Here is a 15,651-nt window from a genome sequence, read left to right as displayed (position 1 = left end):
TGCAACATGTTTTCTGGAAAAGGTGCTTAAAAACAACGAATTACTTTTATTAGAATAATAACTTTATTCAGTTGAACAAAAATGGCGTAGTCAGATAGAGAAACTGAATACCTAAAAGTAACGGAATATTCTTTCCATACAATTACAACTCGGCGTACATGCATACAATTTATATGTAAATTCTTGTAATTCTACTGTGCAACCCTCTATAAACTGTTATTTACACTTTATAAAGTATTTCAGTAGCGAAGCATGTTTTTAATTAAAAAATAAAACTAAAAATTCAATATAATACTTGTCAGCTCGATGCGCAATTATGCAACTTCGTTTCGAAGGTGAATAGGACATTCTTAGTGTATTTATTTTTTATCTACTTACGACGTTCTTTTCATGCATCCATTCCGACATGAAAATTATGCCGATCGAGTAAAACGCTATGTAACTAACGACACTGTTACAAATGACGCTCTTATCCTAAATTCACGTTTCGCCGCTAGCCTGGCACCAACCAGGACTATATCTCAAACGTCTCCGCGGGTGTCTAGCAATACAAATACACGTTTCATTAGGAGCATTGACGTCTTCATTACACCATTATCTCGCGGCGTTCGTGTAAATGTACAAATAGAATATATTACGAATTCGCATGAGCGATGAGAACCTTCACAGCACGTGGCAACTCGGCAAGGAAAAATTACTGCAATCTTATTGCTGCGTGTAGGGCTAATTTATACTACGAATGCTTAGAAATACATTTCCCACGGATACTCAACTTGTAAGGAAACTTCCGCAAAAAAGTGGCGCCCATAACTTTCGCATTTTGCTCCCTTGATGTAAATTGCGCCAAGTATAAAAAATATAGATACGTTAGTATTGCGCATGCTCATCTCGTACAAATTATGACGTCACGTTTGAGCAATATTAGATGTAGCTCTTTTTATGCTTGCTAGTAAAAAAACAATAAAGTACCGGACACCGGTGTATTGAAATGTTGACAACGGATCTATTTTCAACAAACGGTTCTGTCCATATACCACGTCGATCTCAAGACCTAACTCCATTAGATGATTTTCTTTTAGAGATACCTCATGAATCTGATGTATAGAAGGCGAAGTGAAAATCTTGAAAATGTTTGTCGTCGTGTTTAATAGTGCAAATATAGCAAATATGTTATGCTTTCGTTTTTGCACTTTTATGCTGGGCTTGCCACTAAATCGTCTTGCAGATGAACTTCCAGCAGTACTTAGAAAACTCTCTCAAGCTGTTTTTGTTTTTACATTTTCCAGTCGTACTATAAAATGTTCCAATGGTTAACAAACTTGCACTAATTTCTGTATGCCTCTCTTTTAGCACGTGTAAAATATGCTCACTTACAATTATTTGTAGTAGTTTTACTAACCAGACTCGATATTATCGATAGACCTCGATACATTATTATCGATGATCAAGCTCTATCGATAGATCGATTGCCACTAGACCATTATGACACAATTGAATCGTTATTAAGCTAAGTTCGCATTCCGAAATAATTGTGAGGAAGAGCCAATTTTTGCATGCATGGGGACGCGTTTGCAGTTTCCAAATGCGGCCCCGGTAGTAAGGAATGAAGTATGTACAGCAGAAATATTTATTTTGCGAGAATGATAATCGCATATTTAAGAATGTAGGGATAGCGCAGTTTTTTTCTTAAACTCAGAGAGAGATTAGCAGCTGAAGATGGGAATTATTACTTCATTAACACCTTTCAGATCACATTTTACTGTACGAGAACACCTTGTAAGCCGATTGACTGTCCGAGGGGTGAATTTTGTTTTTGTCCACAGTGGACGACTAATTGGAAAGCAAAAGAGGATTATATTTGTATTATATTCTATTTATTTCTCCTTTGTCTATCTTCTATTTTCGCTGCGAAGTTTGAGGACAAAGAAAAGTGTAATTAAATAATATTAAAGCTGATATCAATTTTACAAGTTTCATATACCAAATTTCACTTAGTAAAATTTAAACAATTATGCCACCGTTTGTAATTGAAAATTCTTTATACAAACTTACCGAAGACTGCTAAACTGAACCGATGCAAAGTAAGAAATTATTTTAGAGTTTTGCTGAAATTCGGTCTCTTATAATCGCGTTATTTCTTCAGACCTCAGTCGTATAAATAATTGTGACATTCTACGTAGGTAACTTTGATATTAATAAATTTTAGCAGCAGCTTGCGGGTCGGGCTTAATTTATGTATTCACTAACGTGTACTTGCATACCGCGCAGCAACGAATACCGCCCGTTAACCCTTGTATGTCTGTCCCTGCATTAGTGACATTCCTATGGATTGTTGTAATTACCGATTTAACCCGTTGAAAACAAATTCCGCTGTCATTGCTGGCGTAAATCGGAAATAATGTAAAACGAGGTGAGGGGAATTCTAATTTAAAAAAAAAAAGTTCAAATTTTCAACGACACAAAATTTAATTTTCTGTAAGGTTACACGCAATTGAGGATAATTTGAAAAAATAAAACGCGTACCTTTGCCTTAAAATTAGTCCACGGTGAAGCCCTGAAGGCATTTCTTATGATTATTTTTATCTCACGTTGTGCCACAAACAGCTGTTTAATAAATTGTATATACAAGGAATCTTAAGTTTCATCATATTACTGTCGGAGTAAAATAATAATAATAATAATAATAATAATAACCCCTGTGGGTTCGGGGATAGAATAGGCCCACTCTCGCCCTAGAGATCGTAAAAGGCGATCAATGGGCACTAAAGGTGGCAAATCCAACCACCTTTAGTACTTACCTACCCACTTTACTTTCCAACTCCCACGCCCATGTTCCCGACTCTCCTACATATACACAACACGCAGGTGGATATTTGCTTACGCGAATATCTTGAAGAGTGACGCCTTCACGTGTTCCTAGTCACCCCATATTCTCATGAAAATGGAGTTTAAACAAAGCCTCGGAAAAATGCCGCTACCTGAGGAGCGTCAGGGCACGTCTGGAGCTATCGCTGGGCGTTGCAGCATGCGAGCCGATAGTGACGAGTTGGTGATCAGGCGGCCGCTCGTCGGGATACCCGAAACCTTTACAGCCGAAAGAAGACCACGAAGACGACAACGACCACTTGAAGAGGACCACCAAGAAGAAACCTTTGTGCCTGCTTCTCAACCGCTTGTGGATGGGACCAGCGCAAAGGAAACCTCCAAAAGACGTATGAAATGGGACGAAGGGATGAATCGCTTCATTTTCGGTACGTATCTGGAGATCACGAAGTTGGAAACGGACAGGACAGCATACAGAGGTAAACTACATCACGCGTTCATTACACAATACCCACATTTAGCACACTTAACAGAACAACGCATTGCAGACCAACGTAGAGTTATCATTAAAAATACACTCCTTACATTACACACACAGGAACAAATCAGGCACGAAATTGAAGCACTACTCAACACAAACAACACACTCCCCGTACAAGATAATACATCCGTTCTAAACAACTCTGAAATACAGACATTTGCGACACTGCAGCCATCGATAGATACAAATACATACAAGGATTACACAATACATACAAGGAACTCGTTCTTCAAAACTAACACGACAAGTACAACACATAACTACAAAACTAAACAATCACACCACACGAGAACAAAATACAAACTATAACGAACATAGAGGTACACTGACACAAAAACTATCAATATACACAAACCGTCTAAAACGCTATAGGGAAACTGCAGATAGAAAGCGCCATAACACACAATTTAAACATAACGAAAAACTATTTTACAGATCACTAACACAAAACAGCACTAATGAAAAACTAATACCACCATCTCTACACTCACTCCAGCAATACTGGTCTGACTTATGGACCAAAGACATTAAACACAATCCACAAGCCCCGTGGATTACCACAGAAACCACACGCACTGAATACATTACCCCTATGAATAACACAAACATCACTACAACAGACATCATTCAAACTATTAATCACTTACATAACTGGAAAAGTCCAGGCATTGATAACATTCACAACTTTTGGTGGAAATCTTTTACCTACACTCACTCTTACCTTGCACAACAATTTACTGAACTTCTTAATTCACCAGATCGCACTCCTGCATTCTTTACACAAGGTATCACTTACATGCTCCCAAAAGACAACAATACACAAGACCCATCTAAATATAGACCAATTACATGCCTTCCTACAATATACAAAATCCTTACATCATGCATTACAAACAAAATATACCAACACTGTACTGATAACAACATTCTATACGAAGAACAAAAAGGGTGTACCAAGTGTTCCAGAGGCTGTAAAGAGCAACTCATTATAGACTCTGTTATACTTGAACAATCCAGACATAACAAACGAAACATACACACTGCATACATTGATTACAAAAAAGCATTTGATTCAGTACCACACTCTTGGTTACAACAAGTACTCTCAATATACAAAGTCAGCAACAATATTACACAATTCCTCAATTACATAATGTCATGTTGGAACACTTACACTAAACGACACAAAACTTATTACCGACCCAATACAAATTAAAAGAGGAATTTTTCAAGGCGATTCTTTAAGTCCGCTCTGGTTTTGTCTTGCTCTTAATCTTTCATATTTGTTAAACACTACTAACTTTGGGTACAATATTAAACACAACCACGAAATACATCACAACATTACACACCTGTTTTACATGGACGATCTTAAATTATACTCTTCCACATGCATAAAACTTAATCACCTTCTACACATTACCGAAACATTCTCACGTGACATACAAATGGACTTTGGAATCGATAAATGTAAAACACAACACATCACAGCTGGAAAAAGACAACTTTTAGATTATGAGCTAGAACAGGGTAATTTAATAAATTCCATGGACGAGAATGAAACTTATAAGTATCTTGGTTTTCAGCAAAACACACACATTAAACATACGAGTATAAATCAAACACTTATCACACAATACCTACAAAGAGTACGCAGTATACTTAAAACAAAATTACACGGTAGAAATACAATCAAAGCTATTAATTAACACTTATGCCACACCAGTGCTTACATACTCTTTTGGGATTATACGTTGGACAAATACAGATTTAGAACAAATACAGAGAAACACACGTACACTATTAACAAAACACCATATACATCACCCTCACTCCTCTACTATACGACTTTACCTTCCTCGTTCGGAAGGAGGTAGAGGACTTACAGATATAAAAATATTGCACCAAACACAAATACACAATTTGCGACAATACTTTTATAACAAAACAGATACTTCAGTCCTACACAAAACAGTAACATATGCAGACAAATCTTACACACCACTTAACCTACACGAAACTAATACACAAATAACATACAGACATGGAACCAAAAGCCGTTACATGGACGATTTCCGCAAGAGGTTAGTCAGGATTGTGTTGATTCTATAGCAACGCACACTTGGTTGTCTGAATGTGATATCTTCCCGGAGACTGAGGGTTTCATGTTAGCAATACAAGACCAGGTCATTAATACACGCAACTATAAAAAACACATACATAAAGACAAAACAGTGACAAACGATTCTTGTCGACTCTGTTCACGAACATCAGAAACAATCCAACATATAATATCGGCATGCACACGACTTGCACAAACTGAATACAAACATCGACACGATCAGGTAGCTAAAATCATACATCAAAAATTAGCACTTAAACACAATCTCATAACAGATAAGACACCATACTACAAATACACGCCACAGATCATACTTGAAAACAACACACACAAATTATATTGGGACAGGACACTACTCACAGACAAAACTATCCACAATAATAGACCAGATATTACACTTATAGATAAAACGCAAAAATCCATTTGTATTATAGACATTGCCATACCCAACACTAACAACTTAACTAAAACACATGCAGAAAAACACCGCAAATACACCGATATAGCTATCGAGCTTAAGACTCAATGGAGAATGAAATCTACTGTTATAGTTCCCATTATTCTTAGTGCTACCGGAGTTATACCAAAGACAATACACCACAATTTACAACTATTAGGTTTGGACAAAAACACATACAAACATTTACAAAAAGCAGTCATTATCAACACATGCCATATTGTTCGTAAATTTCTAAACATAACACAAGATACTACATACACAAATGATCCACAACGTATACATGTAAACAACAGCACTCCCTCACAACACGGTACACAACATACTGTAATATCTCCACCTCTAACCCAGACAAACACACAAATACAACTTACCGAACAAACAAGTACAACAAATGATACAACATATAACTACATTCAGAGATTCACCTCTGAAGCAAACCACATTATCACAACCCATTAGTATTCAACCCAAACGCAAAAGCCTAAACAGCACTTTAGACTCACAACATGGGACACAACACACTGTAATATCTCCACCCTTAACTCAACCAACCACACAAACACAACTTCCTGAACAAACAAACGCAATAAATACAAGTAACGCAACATGCACTACAAAGACGCCCTCGCCCAATAAAGTTACACGGCCTAGCACAGCTAAAAAACTCAATACTCTTTCCTCTCAGAAACACACCTCGTTATCACAACCCACTCGTACTCAACGCAAACGCAGCAACCTTAACAGCACTAGAGGCTCACAAAATACCGTAATGTCTCCACCAATAATGCGAGCAACAACACAAACACAACCTCTAGAACAAAGAAACACCATAAATACAAGTAACGCAACTTGCACTACAAAGACAGGTCCACCCAATAAAGTTACACGTCCTAGCACAGTTAAAAAATACAAAACTCCTTCTTCACATAAACACACCACGTTATCACAACCCACTCGTATTAACAGAACTACACGCTCACAACATACTGTAATATCTGAAAACACAAATACAACCTCAAGAACAAAGAAACAACATAAATACAAGTAACGCAACATGCACTACAAAGACAGGTCCACCCAATAAAGTTACACGTCCTAGCACAGTTAAAAAACGCAATACTCCTTCTTCTCAGAAACAACCCACTCGTATACAACCCAAACGCAAAAACCTTGACAGCACTACTAGCTCACAAAATACTGCAATATCTCCACCAAAAATCCAAGCAACCACACAAATACAACGTCAAGAACAAAGAAACACCATAAATACAAGTAACGCAACATGCACTACAAAGACAGGTCCACCCAATAAAGTTACACGCCCTAGCACACTTAAAAAACACATAACTCCTTCTTCACAGAAACGCACCACATTGTCACAACCCACTCGTATACAACCGAAGCGCAAAAACCTTAACAGCACCACAGGCTCACAAAATACTGCAATATCTCCACCAAAAATCCAAACAACCTCACAAATACGACCTCAGGAACAAAGAAACACCATAAATACAATTAAAAAACACAAAACTCCTTCTTCACATAAACACACCACGTTATCACACCCCACTCGTATTCAACCCAAACGCAAAGCCAAAGAAACACTTACACAATAAACTCTATTTAATAAAATTACAGGAATTATTATAATGATATTTTTGTTTTGTTTTCTTCTTTCCTGATAGCGTTGACTATTGGGGCGATTAATAGCTATGTTGGTAAGTATGAATTACATACTATCTCTAGATTTCCAATGTGAGTGTGTGAATATTTATTTTATTTTTATTTTTCTTTAGAACCCTACATAACTTCACCAGACACAGACACTAATCGTTACTTGATTTTAATCCGTGCGATTAGTTAACCAGGCTAGACCTGAGTTCTCACAAGAAACACCGACAATAATAATAATAATAATAATGTTTATTTCCAATGAACATCATATAGTACAAAAGGAAAAAGAAAAAGTACATTCAGATTGGAAAAAGGACCACATTCAGTGCGATATACACTGCTCTTCCATGTGGCCCTACATCATGAGATATGAACTTGAACTAAACATGGTATATGGACAAATATATTAACACTCACACGCAAATCACTCCTCAGAACTTCCTAAACCAAAAATTTATGTTCAATACAGAAGCCCCTTAAGCCACAATAGAGAGTTGATCATCTAACAAAAGGAACTTTACTTGTCTTTTAAACGTAGTTATACTTAAACTACGTAGAGTTGGTGACAATTTATTAAAGATGTTTGCAACATTATAAGAAAACGATTTCTTAAAGAATTCGGTAGTATGCTTTGGAATCTCTAAAAGGCCCCTATGCCGAAGATTTAAGTTAAGTACATCTGTACGATAGGTTAAACGTTGTGCAAGGTAGGAAGGGGTTAGAGTATTTATTACTTTGTGATATAGGACCACAGCATGAAGAAATCTCCTTTCCATCATATTTAGCCACCCAGCTTCCCTCACTTTATGAGATATGTGATCTCTACGTTTGATACCATATATGAACCGCAAACACGCATTTTGTACCCTTTGTATTCTAGTTTTCGTCGACGAGTCGATACAAGCCCCATATACAACATCGCAGTAATTAAAAAGTGATAAAATAAGGCTATCAGAAAGATGAATTTTTGTTTTGACATTCACAATGTTCCTGTTTGGGTATAATCTCTTAAGTATTGAGTACGCCTTACGGGTACAAGAATTTACATGGTCAGTAAATTTCAAATTATAGTCAAATCGAAGTGCCAAATTCTTTGCTACGTTTTGTACGCTCAGTTGATTGTCACCAATTTTTATGGCAATGAAGGATCTTACTTTTAACCTAAGTTGCTCACGTCCAAAAAGTATCACCGAAGACTTATTTGGATTTATATTTAAATTATGTTCGGAAGCAGTATTAACGACTACATTTAACTCCTTGTTAATTAATTCGACGGCTGCATGAACTTCATTTGGTTTGAAAGAATAGTAAATTTGTGTGTCATCGGCGTATTGATGATATCTACATTTAATGAGACCATTACAGATATAATTTGAGTAGAGTACATATAAGAGCGGTCCTAAGATAGATCCCTGTGGGACCCCTTGGGTAATGGTGGTAATTGGAGACTTCACATTACTTACAATGACCCGTTGTGTCCGATTCGTGAGGTAGGAGTTGATAAGTTCCATTGCCGCCAAGTCAAAGCCGTAGTGAACAAGGATTCGCATTAATAGTATATGATGAATAGTATCGAAAGCTTTTGAAAAATCTAGCATCACCATAACTGTCACCAGGCTTTGATCGGTAGCTTGTATTATATCGTTTGTTACACTAAGGAGTACTGTGGCGCAGCTATAGTTTTTCCTAAAGCCCGATTGAAATTCTGAGATTAGTTTATCTCTCAAAATATTCATACATTTGAATTTTCATGATCTTTTCCAACACTTTAGATAATGTAGGAAGTATGGAGATTGGTCGTAAATCTTTGAACTCCTTGGGGTTGTTATTTTTCGCAATGGGTGTAACGTGAGCCAGTTTCCAGTTGGATGGAAAGGTAGATGAAATGAAACAATGATTAATGATGTGGGTGATGTATGGCACTATAAAAGGACAGCAAAGATTAATCATGTCAATGCCAATGCCGTCAGAACCAATAGACTTAGATTTAATACTATTTATAATATTTAAGACTAAAGTTTCATCGACAATATTAAACTTGAATGTTTCGTTCACATGTGGATGTACAAAATTATATAGCGATGACGAAGACTGTGGGGATGAAGCAGTAGGTACTGAGTTAAGAAAGAAAGTATTTATATCACTAGGATTTCTTAAGTGAGTCGGTATATTAACGCTACGTTTGTTGAACACATCTAAATCCTTCACGGCTTTCCACATATTAGCTTTGTTGTTATTACTTAACGCATAATTAAGGTAGGCTCGTTTTTCGTGTTTTATAGACGATGCCACAAGGCTTCGTAATAATCCCAGTGCGCCCCCTTTTTGGATTTTTTGAAACGTCCGTACGCCTTGTCTCGCAACCTCATCATCAACCTTACGTTATCCGTGATCCACGGCATTTTGCGTTTATGAAACGTTACAGTTTTTAACGGAAAATGATAATTAAAAAGATTAAGGATATGACATGATAAGAAGAAAACTTTATCATCGCTGTGCGCGATTGTAAGTAGATTGTCCCAATGAACACCCTTTAAATCACGCTCAAATTGCATAAATTTAGCGTCAATGTCCTTATAGCACCTACAAGTTGTAGTGTGTGGTGCATTTACATAGTGGTCAATAGATATAGTGCATGTAACGAACTCGTGATCAGAAAACGAAATGCAATTACTTGTCTCACAAGAAATTACGGTTTGAGGCTCAGACACAATAATGTGATCAATTAGAGAAGCTGTGTCTCTAGTTACACGTGTGAAATCCTGAACAATTTGATGTAATCCTAGTGATTCCAACATAGACGAATATCGAATTGTATTATAATCATTAGTTTTTAGCAAATCTAGTCCGCTGACTTTAGAAGTTATATTTAAATATATATATACATTCTGAATTAACAGTCCTGGATTCTGCTCAAGTAAATCAAAAATCACTACAGCGCGTTTCACTCGGTCAAATCGATCTTAAACTAAGATGCAAGTTTGCCTTGGAAGCGGTAGGAGAGCTTGCCCATTGACGGTCATCCGCAAACGGTTATTCTCGTGTGGGGTGAGTAGCGCAGGTAGGCGATTCTGCGGTCGCCATCTGTTGGGTTGGGCTAACCCTTTGTGTTGGCGCTTGTCTTGCTTAACTTAGATGCTTGTGGTTGTTTACGGCGGTTGTGTGTAGGTGGGGACAATAGGTCCGTAACAATACCCCTTTATAGTAAGGATTGTGTTTTTTTGTTAGAATTAGTTTTTACAATCAGTTTGTGTAGCAGTACAATGTAATTAACTATAAATAATAAAACATGTTTGTTTTGTATTTTTATTTATTACCATCCTAAGCAAACGTGTAATCTCCCAACATTTTTCCAAAATTGGTTAATAGAATTTCCGTACAAGATTTAAGATGATAACGAAGTTCCAAAATTAATTCTTTTTAATGTAATGTAAATTTCTTGATGAAACTTCCGAGACATTTTATTACTTCTGCTCAATCGATATATTTGAAACGATCACAAATACGCCAATCCCGTGGGTTCTATTTATTTGTTTTAATTATATAAGGAACTGTATAAGTCAACAGAATAAGTCCTGGAGCGGTAAATCTGTGCTTGAGAAAGGATTTATATAATCGATAAAATAAAAGAAGGTCTCATAGAACATTTTAATGAAACAACTGGTGTTGATGTTCCTTTATAAATGAATTTCTCTTGCATTATTTAAATGCCAGTTTCGATTTAATTTACTTATCTGTTGCGGGTATTATTACTGGTAGCAAACAATGTCGAGTAAAATTCCTAATGTACTAATGACAAATAGAATAGCTCCTGGGGCACTTCATTGTAGAAGATTACACTAATTACTAACTAATTTGAATGGTAGTTGCAGATATGCATACCTAATTATGTAGGACGAACAATCTGAATTTTGCATCTTAATTAATTCTCAGTTAGCAATTCAATACTGTGATATTTAATTATAGTTATACAATCATGCATTCAAAATCAATTTGAGAATGTAAATGATAATATATATTATATAAAATAAAAAAGAATTATTGTACTTGCTTTGTGTATTTATTACAGTTTTTCAAGTAGAGTTTATAAAGTAGATTTCTTAGGCCTTGATGTGCAGAAACTTTGAGTATCTTATTTTTTATGAACTTACAGAACAAAAACGACATGTAAAAAATAATAACCGACCTAAAAAAGTAATGAAAATCGTACGTTGCTATCAGACATTTTCAAGTTTGGATAAGCAAATAACTCTCGAATAATAGAAATATCAGATGGCATGACAATGATTTTACAACAATTATTTTGAAAAGCATGCATGGAATTAAAGCAGTTAACTTACAATTCAAACGTTCATTATTTTCTGGTAAATCGGATAACATTTCGTAGTTTGATTATTTTTGTAACGAATTACTTTTGTCTTAATTTAAACGATCAACGGGCTATTGAATTTTTAATTCCATTTGAACACGTTGTGTATAATGTAGTTTAAAATTTGAACTTTAGTCCGTTTAGCAATTATCAAAACCGTAAAAGTTATGTAAATATACATAAGTGAGATCGTGATTATAGCTTCGGTTAAAAAGGCTAAAGTTGGTTGAAGGATTAATGTAGATGTGTGAAAGTAAAGAGCGCTAACTAACTGAGGAGATTTAAAAAGTGTCCGCCGAATGCATTAGTTCCCTAACGTATGTAAGGACGTGTAAAAAGTTAATATTTTCAGCAAGTTTAACAGTGCTGAAATGCCAGACGCGTCTCTAATACTGATACATGGCTCCCTGGAGCCTGTTAATTGCGCTGTGTGTAAACACCACTCGACTCCGGCTTGACAATTTTCAACATCAGTATGGGTCTTTACTAACAAGATCTCGTCAGCATTCGTGGGGAGAACTTTCCCTTGTACATTCTATATACTTTTGTTCCCGCTATATACTTTGTTAACAAACTCATGTAATCTTGGTTTGAAGCAACTCGCATTGTTAAAAGTCAATAAAGTTAATTAAAATTCTCACTCCCTTCATTATCTTACATACAATCATTGAATATAGTGTTTTTATTCAATGATACAATGGACGTTCATCTTATGTACCATAATCCTATTTTAACGTACCGGAAATAAATTAATATTTTATATGCTAATGGCATTATTAAGAAGGGTTTGAATCTACTGATAAAAAATACTTTATATGGAAATCAGTTTCTGGAAATACCCAGCGGTAATGTTTTCAAATGTAATCGAAATCGAAGAAATTGAATATCGCAGTATTTAAATATGAAATGGCGGAAAACGCCGCATTCATAAAATTTTTAAGGTTGGTATAAAATAAGTATATAGATAGCAGCATCACCGAAAGTGGGCAAAAGGTCTAATTAAATTACGTGTGCCTAACATAAGATTATTTAATTGAATCGTTTAGAAGAAAAAGTAATCCCAGGAAGGCGATTGAAATTTAAGCAAAAAAACTATGTGCATTTCCACATGTAATCCATTCATTGAAGTAACATTCAGAGTAACTATATTTTGTGTGGTGGTTTCGTGTATATTCGCTATATATATATTTGTGTGGTGGTTTCGTGTATATTCGCTATATATATATATATAACAATTCAAAAGTCATACTCGAGGCTCCCAGAGAGAAGATTTGCTTGTCGCACTTAAGAAAACTAGAGATGTTTTCACAGTTTCGGTGAAAAACGATTAGTTGCCGCAATGCATGAACAAATCAAAGATAGCGAAGACATAAGAGCAAAATTGAACAAAATTATTGATGCTACTAAGGAAAATCTATTCCAGGCTCACTGGTAACAAGTAACCGGACTCAGACAGTCCAAGGCCTTTTTAACAGGGCCCCTTGACAAATCAGAAGCCAGATTAGGAAGATCACCGGTGTCCTTACGAGGGCACTGGATGGTCAACTCAACTGTCACCTGAATAACATTGGGCTCGCGGAGGACCCCGCGTGTAGGTTCTGTGGCGAGGCAGATGAAACTACCGAGCATGTGGTCTGTCACTGTGACGCTTTGATCAGGGACAGACATCAACTCCTTGGAGACAGCTATCTGGAACCGGGGAGGGTGAAGCAACTTAGGCTAAACAGGGTCCTATCCTTCATCGAGAGGAACGGGCTCTGAACTCACTTGCAAAAAAAAGGGGGTAGGCACAATGGGCCTCTGGTGTGCCTAAGTGCTGCCCGGTCGGGCTCCCCTCCGAATAGAATAGAATAGAAGGAAAATCTAAAAATAAATAAAATTAGAAACAATAAAAATCAAGGTATCTTAATAGAAACTTTAGTAGGACTGAAAAAATTACTAAAAATAAAAAACTGAGGAAGGCTATTATAGCTATGAATAACTTATTCGAAATTGTAAAAAATTCACTTGGAATTTCTATCGACATCAAGGGTGCTTTCGATAACGTGTGATGGTCATCAATATCATATGAATTAAAAATTATGAATTGCAAAAAATATTTATCGAACATTATTAAAAATTATTTAAAAGATAGGAATCAACAAAATTAATTGTCTTCGTCACCGTTGAGGTGCTGGATAACAGCCGTCTGCCAACAATAAGGTAGGAATATTTATTTATTGGACTAGACTAGATATGAGTGTGTTACATGTTAAATTCACCCTAAGTTACTCATGGGTCATACTATATATGATGTGAACGATGTGTTGCATATTCTTAGGATATTTTCGTCACTAGCTATCATATAGGATGTCATAGGTCACATTCCAGTTAGATTATCTTTTAAAAAAGGAGACCGTTGTGAAAGGCAGATTATGAACGGCCATTGCTGTGCAAACTATACAAATTTTGAAAGAAATTCGTTAACCGATCTTTAGTTGCACAAGCATTCATAAATTAATTTTACCCAGTATTGGGGATTTAAAGGCCGCTTACTTTTAAAGCCGAACTGGGTATGTAGTTGTCCAACGTCGTTTGTGTCATTCTATGAGTAGTTTATAGCTTTTAGTGAGAGGTACGTTGTCCGAGACCTAGGAAAAACAAAGTGGTTGAAGTTCGTGTCACCTGTTAGTCATTCCGTACCCGTAGCATATAGCGTCCCTGATATCGGAAGTTACTTAGACATCGTCAACATCTTCGCAGTCCACGCTTAAGTTAGGTAGCCAGTTATTGAAGCCCTCAACGACTTGGTTGGTATGTCTTCATGTAACCTATGTGTGTCGTCCATTGGGAAGTCGTCTAGCCAGTTGGAGGCATACTTGTAGATACAGGCGGGCAGTTGGAAATAGTCATTCGGTGGTACGAGCCACTGCCGATGAATTGTGTAGTTGGTAGTATTATAAAATATAAAAGTTTGGGAGTCAGAGCCACTATTTGTGTAATAAATGTTGTTGTCACTTACTTGTATGTAAAGGTGATTCGTCGTACCGTCAACCCAGCTATTGCTGACGCACAAAGACGCTCTGAGAATCACAAAGAACGAAAACACCTTAACGCTGGCATAATCGCATAGCCCGATTAGTTTATTGTTGCCCATATTCTAACATCGGGGTTGTTTCTCTCGACTCAATTACCTACTGTAGTTCCAAATTACAGCCTATCCGAACTACTGTCACTTAATTTATATTATACAGGGTGCGACCGGTAGAAAGCGCTTCCTACAAGGGTTCGGCCGACCTAATCAGTGGTCATTATTACCAAAAGGTATTGCGGATTAGTCGGCAAGGGGGTTCTTGGAGAAGTCCCTGTAGTCACCGCGAAATTTAAAGCCGCTTCGAGTCACCTTAGGCTTGTTCATTTAGTTGTGAGAGTAGGAGAACAATTTAATTAGTTTTATTTGACATTAAATATTCATTAGTGGCGTACATTTTGTTTCTTTCCTTTTTCTATTGCGGCAATACCCTTCCTGTAGGTCCGGCAGGAGAGTCACTAGGGATAAGGACCTGGCGCCTCCCGAGCATTCATTTAGAGTTCGTTCTGAAGAACTACCACGCCCGCGCGAGAGTTAGCCGCGGAACCTAAGTTACCTCGCCGCAATTCCCGACAGCTTAAATAGGTAACAA

At 36.6% G+C, this 15,651-nt stretch overlaps 1 long non-coding RNA gene across 1 annotated transcript; it reads right to left on the bottom strand.

The window, feature by feature from the left end:
• Positions 1-14,231: 14,231 nt before the first annotated feature.
• Positions 14,232-14,781, bottom strand: LOC116176688. The gene is made up of 3 exons (XR_004146489.1): positions 14,672-14,781; positions 14,525-14,619; positions 14,232-14,368 (listed from the first exon to the last, which is right to left on the bottom strand). It is a non-coding gene; the product is annotated as an uncharacterized LOC116176688 (long non-coding RNA).
• Between the last annotated feature and the right edge of the window lie 870 nt (positions 14,782-15,651).

The sequence above is a fragment of the Photinus pyralis genome, unplaced genomic scaffold, assembly GCF_008802855.1.
Source record: "Photinus pyralis isolate 1611_PpyrPB1 unplaced genomic scaffold, Ppyr1.3 Ppyr1.4_LG7, whole genome shotgun sequence".
NCBI classification, from domain to species: Eukaryota; Metazoa; Arthropoda; class Insecta; order Coleoptera; family Lampyridae; genus Photinus; species Photinus pyralis.
Note: the sequence above shows the minus strand (reverse complement) of the source record. Positions and strands in the feature narration are given on the sequence as shown.